Genomic DNA, 7,134 nt, shown 5'->3' with positions numbered 1-7,134 from the left:
TTTTTTGTCTCGGTCAAAACACGAAATCGTGCCAAGTGAATACCATCTGTCTTTATAAAAATTAGATTCAAAAGATCCATTCGATGGATGTCTTTAGTTGTCTTAGTCTCAATTGACCGATAGTAGAATATTTAGGTTCATCTGTCTATGTTTCACTATTTCACAGATATATCTCAAAAAAATATATAAATGACAAGCTAGACTAATTGAAGATTCAAGATTTTGAAATCCTCAAATTACACGCTACTAACATGGTAGCCACAACAATAGAAGATGCAGAAGAAACAACAAATTTATCCTACAACGGGAATATGCAATTAAAGAAACCATAAAGATACGGTCTTTCAATTACCAACAAGACATACAAAACAGGTTGCTCCTTTATTTGATAACATGTTCCATGATCATATGTCAGAATTTGTTGAGAAGTCATTATTTCCAGGTACTAAGCAGGTCACATAAACACGCCGACCACAACTGAATAATTAAAATCGTACAAAGGGCCATGCAAGACATTGGCACCATTCATTACCAGGTCTGGACAAAAGACTGATCCACATGGACATGGTGCAAGATACCTAATATTGACAGACTTTATTGTAAAATATGTGCACGCTTTGATGAATCTCTTAAAAAATTGTGTGGGCCTAAATCGTGTGATTTAATTTGGATGGGCTCTGTGGTATCTCATATGGTTTGGTACACTATGTGGAGAAACTTGACCTATCTACAATTATGTAATGGGATGAACTGGAGATAGACTCCTAAACACATTAGCTTATGGTCCCCAAACCTTATATAATGGTCATCTCTCCAAGTTCCTCATAAGTCAGAAAGATAATTCTGTCCCTCTCTCATTAGGTCCAGAGAAAGAAAAATGTTCAGATATACAAGTTCTGAAAGATCATACTGTCAATGATCTATCAGAGCACAAATGAATTCAAGTATGCTTCTACATCAAGTTTGGTTTCAGTTTTCGTTTCAATGATTCAACAACAACATGTAAATCGGTCATGTTTGGCTTCCAGTGAATTTCTAAATCCAACAATTAGTATCAGAGCGCATGTTCTCATTGAATCGTTGAAAAATTACGATTTCATATATTTTGTACATTTTTTTGGTTTTTTCGGCAATGATCCATTGTGATTATCGGATCGTCGTCGGACGACATGGGATGTTCTTTTTTTTTGTTTGTCAGGCAGGAAGGGCCATCGGGCCCTTTCGTTGGTTGCCGATCAAACGCTAACCTTGTCCCATCTTAATCGACGGACCGCCGTCAGAAGTAGCAGGGGCTTGCCCCTATTCAGATCACCAGACAAGTGGATGATCGGTCCGATAGCCGGACATGTGTCTCTCTGCCTCTTGTCACCGAACTGTACAACAGATAGGGTCATTCGACCCTTCCCTTAGGTTTTCTTTTCAGACAGGCGAGAGGGTTGATCGACCCTCCCGCTTCCTATTGATCTGGATGACGGATGGCGATCGAAAAAGGGGTTCGCCCCTCTTTTGTTCACCAGGCACAGGAGGGAGATCATTATTCTGATCTTCAGATGTCGGACGACCTATTGTCATCGTCCAGATCTCCAGACGTCGGGCGAAAGGGGGTTATCGACGTTCTGATCTTCGAGTCGGTCGGAGAGGGCCACGGTAAACCAAACGAAAATCAATGGTGGTCTCGGCATGTGGCTTGGCCTAGCCACCGTCGATGACCATTTGGGGTCGGTCGTGACCGGCGATGGTACGAGGGGCATCTGGCTTGCCTCAGTCATCGTCGTCGGGTGCCTCAAGACCAGCGACAACTGAATTTTTTTTCGGTTCAACCTTTGTTTGTCAGGGTCGGTTCAGCCGGCAGCCGAACTGGTGACCCGAGATGCTCTGCTTTAGCCACTGTGATCCGCAGTGCTGACTCGAGTCGGGCCAGGCAAAACGGCTTCAAGCCGATTCGATGCCTGTTAGCCGACAAGTCGGGCGAGCCGATTCGGTATTCAGTCAATTATGTCGGTCGGGCCGATTCAAATTTTCAATAAAGTGGTTCATTCTTTTAAAGACCGAGTTGGGCTTTTACACAAGCCTGATTCGGTGACCTGTCAGTGTGCTCAACATGGACCAACCGCTTCGGCTATTTGGCAGTCCGAATTTGTTACACTGGACCGGTTCGGTCCAGTGTGTGTTGGGCACATTTTTTTTTTCAATCCGAACCATCTTGGTGCCTTGTTTAGGCCAGGTCGGGTAAGGCATTGGGCATAGAACCGATATGGCCATGTGTCTCATTGGGTTCTGACTTCGCTAGGATACCAACCGGTTCGGTACCCGATATGGAACCAAATCGGCATACATATCTGTAAGGATGAGGCCTGATGACCCAGTTCAACCCCATTCAGTTAAGGGGCTGAACCGAGTCAGATATGGGGTTTTATGTGGATCGAGCCTGGTTAAGACCCGATCCACTGTATAGGCTTGCGTTTGGTTTCAGATTATTGGGTCCGATCGGTTTGAGCCCGCACCTGATTTTTCACTGTGTTGGGTCTGACCCGTTTTGCGTCAGACCGACTTTAGGACCCGCTGGTGGGTCCGGCCAAGCCCGATTGGTCGGACCCGTGCTCTAACCGTAATAAAAAAAATTTAGGATTGTAAGGCTATGTTAGAGCACATTATGGGTCACTTTGGTGGGTCGATATACGGTTATTTTTTGGCCCATATATGTTATTGTGCTTGCCTTATTGTTCATGTGCATCTATTGACATATTTGAACGTTGGTATTATTTCTTATTCTAGGTCCAATATTTTAAATTAAATTAATTGAATCAATATGTTGACAAAGTAACATTTGTTGTATAGGTTAATTCATTTTGAAATATTGTGATGTTTATATGTTTGTTGTTCATGCGAATAGTGACCGGCCCAAAGGAAGATTACTATTTAGCCGAACTCATATATACTTTCAGTAATAAATATGGGACAATTATTCAGTTTTTCATGTAAATAACGAGTCGGTCTAAAGAAATGCTCGTTGTTTGACAGGACTAATTGTCAATATTTTGATTACCATATTGAGAGTACCACTTACAAGTTGATACTTTTGTCCAAAGACTAAGTGTTAATGTTATACTGGATATCTTGTAATGGGGTTCACCATTATTTAAATATGTTATTTTATGTTGCATGTGAATATGAATGTTAATCGTGAGTTTGGTTGTTCTTTATTCAGTTAATACTTCTGTTTCTATGATATATGCAAACATTAATTTCATCATTATTTTGAGCAGTTTCAATTTCAAGAATTGAAAAGAAAATGTTATGCTTATGCTTGGATGTATGGATCTGGATCTTGCACTACGAGAAGATCAACCACACGTTCTTACGGATAGAAGTTCTACTGAGGATAAAAAAAACTCTGAACGGTGAGATTGATCTAATTGCATGAGTCTTATGATCATGAAACATATAATTTCTGAATCCTTTAGGGGCATCATGTCCAAAGAGGCCAATGCCAAACGTTTCCTTGAAAAAATTGAAGTGTTTTACGAAAAACGAAAAACTTGAGACAAATACTCTTCTCCCGAGTATTGTCTAAATGAGGTATAAGAGAAAAGGAAACATTAGGGAGTACATTATGAAAATGTCTCATCTTGCTTCAAAACTCAAGGCACTAAAGTTAGAATTGTCTAAGGACTTACTCGTGCACTTGGTTTTGATATCCCTTCTTGCACAATACATCTAGTTTAAGGTCAGTTGTACTGCCAGAAGGAGAAATGGACTCTTAATGAACTTATTTTACACTATGTGAGCGATGACAAAACAATTGAAGTCGAGGCAATATGAACATTTAGGTTGTTATTAAAGACTAAAAATTATTTAGATTTGAAAGAAACATTTATTGTGTCATCTTTTAGGCAAAATTTGGTTTCTATTTCTATTTTGGATAAATATGGTTATTCTTGTTTATTTAAAAATAATGAATTTAAATTATTTCTTGATTCAAATCTTATTGGGACCAGTTCTTTATCTATAGTTGATAACCTTTATTTGCTTGATATTATTGCCTCATTTAATAAAACCTTGCAATTAAGTTCTCGTGGTACAAAACGAAAATTGACAAATGAGAATTCTGTTTTGTTATGGCATAAGCACTTAGGTTATATTTCTAAACAAAAAATTGAAAGGCTTGTGTCGAGAAAGATTCTTGATTTCCTTGATTTCACTGACTTTCAGGTTTGTATTGAGTGTATAAAAGTAAAACGAACAAACATAAGGAAATTAGGTGCCGAAAGAAGAACAAACGTCTTAGAACTAATCTATACAGATATTTATTGACCCTTTCCTACGGCTTCTTAGAGTGGTCAATAATATTTTATTACATTCATAGACAACTATTCTCGTTATAGGTATATTTAATTTATGAAAAGTCTCAGTCCCCTGATGTGTTCAAATCGTTTAAGGCTGAAGTTGAAAACCAACTTGGCAAAAGAATTAAGACCGTCCGATCTGACCGTAGTGGTGAGTACTATGGCAGATATGATGGATTAGGTGAACAATGTCTAAGGTTTTTTGCTAAATTTTTAGAGGAATGTAGGATCATCCCTCAATATACCATGTCAGGCACTTCTAACATAAATGATATTGCTGAAAGACGAAACAAGACTCTTAAAGATATGGTAAGAAGTATAATTTCTCATTCTACCTTACCAGAGTCTCTCTGGGAAGAAGCATTAAAAACTGTAGCTTATGTTTTGAACAAGGTACCCTCTAAAGCAGTAACCAAGACCACATATGAATTGTAGACAAGCCAAAAGCCTAGTATGAAATATTTTCACATTTGGGGATGTTCAGCTGAGGCTAGGCCCTATATGCCATATGAAAAAAACTGGATTAAAGAACGATTAGCTGCTATTTTGTTGGGTATTTTGAAAGGTCCAGGGGCTATAAGTTTTATGACTATGCGAATAAGTCATTTTTTGAAACATAAAATGCTTGTTTCTTTGAGGATACTGAGTTTGAGGGAGTGATAAAGTAAAAGACATTGCTTTTAAAGAAGAGTCTCTTTCTCTTCCTACAGTTGTGGATCACAATAATCAGATTTTCATTCCTAACATTATTTTCACAAATTTGGATCAAGATAATGCTTTAGATATCCCTATCCAAAATCAAGCTTTTACTCTTGGATTTCAAACTCAACAACCTCAAGAAACACCTCAAGAACTAGTGCCATTAAGAAAATCCACTAGAGAGAGAAGGACAATTTTAGATGATTATATTGTCTTTCTACAAGAACATGAGGGTGATACTGACCTAATGGAAGATGACCCAATCAACCTCCATCAAGCCACACAAAGTTTTAACTCTCAAAAGTGAATTGAAGCAATACATGAGGAGATTAAATCCATGAGGGACAATGATGTGCGGGATCTTGTTTCATTACCTCAAGGTGTGAAACTCATTAGTTGCAAATGGATATTTAAAACAAAAAAGGATTCAAAGGGTAATATAGAAAGATATAAGTCCCATCTTGTTACAAATGGTTTAATCAAAGGAAAGACATTGACTACACAAAGACTTTCTCTCTGGTTTCTACAAAACTCTTTCAAGATTATGATGACACATGTGGCTCATTATGACTTAAAGCTGCATCAGATGGATGTTAAGACTGCATTCCTTAATGGGGACATCGATAAGACAATATACATGGTCCAACAAAAATATTTTATCTCAAAATATGCCAAGAAAATGGTTTGCAAACTAAAGAAATCTATCTATTGACTTAAGCAAACTTCCCGTTAGTGGTATCATAAATTTCATCAAATTGTCCTCTCGTTTGGTTTTGAGATGAATGTGGTTGATGAATACATATACTATAAATTCAGTGAGAGTAAATTTATTTTCTTGGTTTTGTATGTCGACGACATATTGCTTGCCAGTATTGATATAAGCATACTGCACGAAACCAAGAGATTTCTGACAAAGAAATTTGAAATGAAAGATTTTTGGGATGTCTCTTTTGTGTTAGGGATCCAAATACATCGAGACCGTTCTCAGAGTATTCTTCGATTATCATAAAAGAGTTATATCGAAAGAATTCTGCAAAGATATGCATGAAGGATTGCAAACCAGGAGATACTCTTGTTGCTAAAAGAGACAAGTTTAGTCTCGCTCAGTGCCCCAAACACCAGTCTAAAACTAAGGCTATGAAACAGATTCCCTATGCATCTATTGTGTGGAGTCTTATGTATGCTCAACTATGTATGCGTCCAGATTTAGGGTACATTGTTGGGATGTTAGTCAGATATCTTATTAACCCAGGTATGGATTATTGAAAAGCAGTCAAACGGTTTATGCAATATTTGCAGAGAACAAAATATTACATGCTCACATACAAGAAGTCAAATCAGTTAGAGATCATTGGGTATTTTGATTCTGACTTTGCGAGATGCCAAGATAGTCGTATATCTACGTCAGGCTATATTTTTCTGCTGGCCAGAGGAGCTATTTCTTGAAGGAGTGCCAAGTAGACACTCATTGCTTCTTCCACCATGGCACCAAAATTTGTGGCTTGTTATGAAGCATTCAACCATGAGATATGGCTACATAATTTTGTCAAAGGGTTACGAATTTTGAATAATGTTGAAAGACCACTAAAGTTATTTTGTGACAATAATTCAGCAATGCTATATTTCAATAATAACATAAGCTCATCGAAGTTAAATATTATTGACATTAAGTTACTTATTGTTAAAGAAAGAGTGCAAAATAGTAAGATATCGATAGAACATATTGACACAAACTCCATGATTGCAGATCTACTTACTAAAGGTTTGCCACCCAAGGTCTTTCACTAGCATACTGCTCGCATGGGTGTTTTATCATTTTATAGTATGCTGGTTTAGTGAGAGTTTGTATTTGGACATTCTATGATATAATAAAGTTTCTTTTTCCACTTTGGTATAAAGTTAAAGTTTCAGTTTCATTATGTACTCATTATGTTGTGATCTCACTAAAGTTTCAGGAAGGACTAGTTGAACATAGGCATGTTTGATCACATAGCATGTAATTTTCACGCTTCACATCTATACTTGATCCATGTCATTTGGTTGTGTCAATATACGTGATTATTGATGGGTCCAATTACATTATTTGTAA

This window comes from Nuphar pumila, chromosome 7 (assembly GCF_984573655.1).
Source record: "Nuphar pumila chromosome 7, dmNupPumi1.hap1.1, whole genome shotgun sequence".
Classification (NCBI taxonomy): domain Eukaryota; kingdom Viridiplantae; phylum Streptophyta; class Magnoliopsida; order Nymphaeales; family Nymphaeaceae; genus Nuphar; species Nuphar pumila.
The sequence above is the reverse complement of the archived record's forward strand: the minus strand, read 5'-3'. Positions refer to the sequence as shown.